A 375-nucleotide genomic window follows, 5' to 3' on the forward strand; every position below is an offset into this window, starting at 1 on the left:
TTAATTGTTCTATCAGGTCCACCTTCCATCAAAGCTGTTCCTATCACTGAAGGTTCCATCGCCAGTTTAAGGATTCCATGGTGGAAACCGCTAACCTGGCAGAAGAGAGAAAAGATATATATAGTTTTTTAAACCATTGTGGTAATGAAATTTCAGCCTAACGGATCATAAGTAGATGAGTCCTCACCAGTCCGTCAACACCTTTCATTTCTGCACCTCTCAGAACAGAGTCGGAGATTTCAGTGAGAGCAACAAAGATGACATTGGATCCAGCTGTTCTTAGCTGCAATGGTATTTGCATAAGAGGTTGAATGAATAAACTAGGAAATTCACAGTGATATACTACACGGTACTTACAGTTTTCCCAAGATCGCC

General features: G+C 40.8%; 1 long non-coding RNA gene across 1 annotated transcript; it reads right to left on the reverse strand.

Moving 5' to 3' along the window:
• Nucleotides 1-18: 18 nt before the first annotated feature.
• Nucleotides 19-375, reverse strand: LOC104775268. The gene is made up of 3 exons (XR_765799.1): nt 358-375; nt 188-283; nt 19-95 (listed from the first exon to the last, which is right to left on the reverse strand). It is a non-coding gene; the product is annotated as an uncharacterized LOC104775268 (long non-coding RNA).

Source organism: Camelina sativa, unplaced genomic scaffold (genome assembly GCF_000633955.1).
Source record: "Camelina sativa cultivar DH55 unplaced genomic scaffold, Cs unpScaffold11160, whole genome shotgun sequence".
In the NCBI taxonomy this organism is placed as follows: domain Eukaryota; kingdom Viridiplantae; phylum Streptophyta; class Magnoliopsida; order Brassicales; family Brassicaceae; genus Camelina; species Camelina sativa.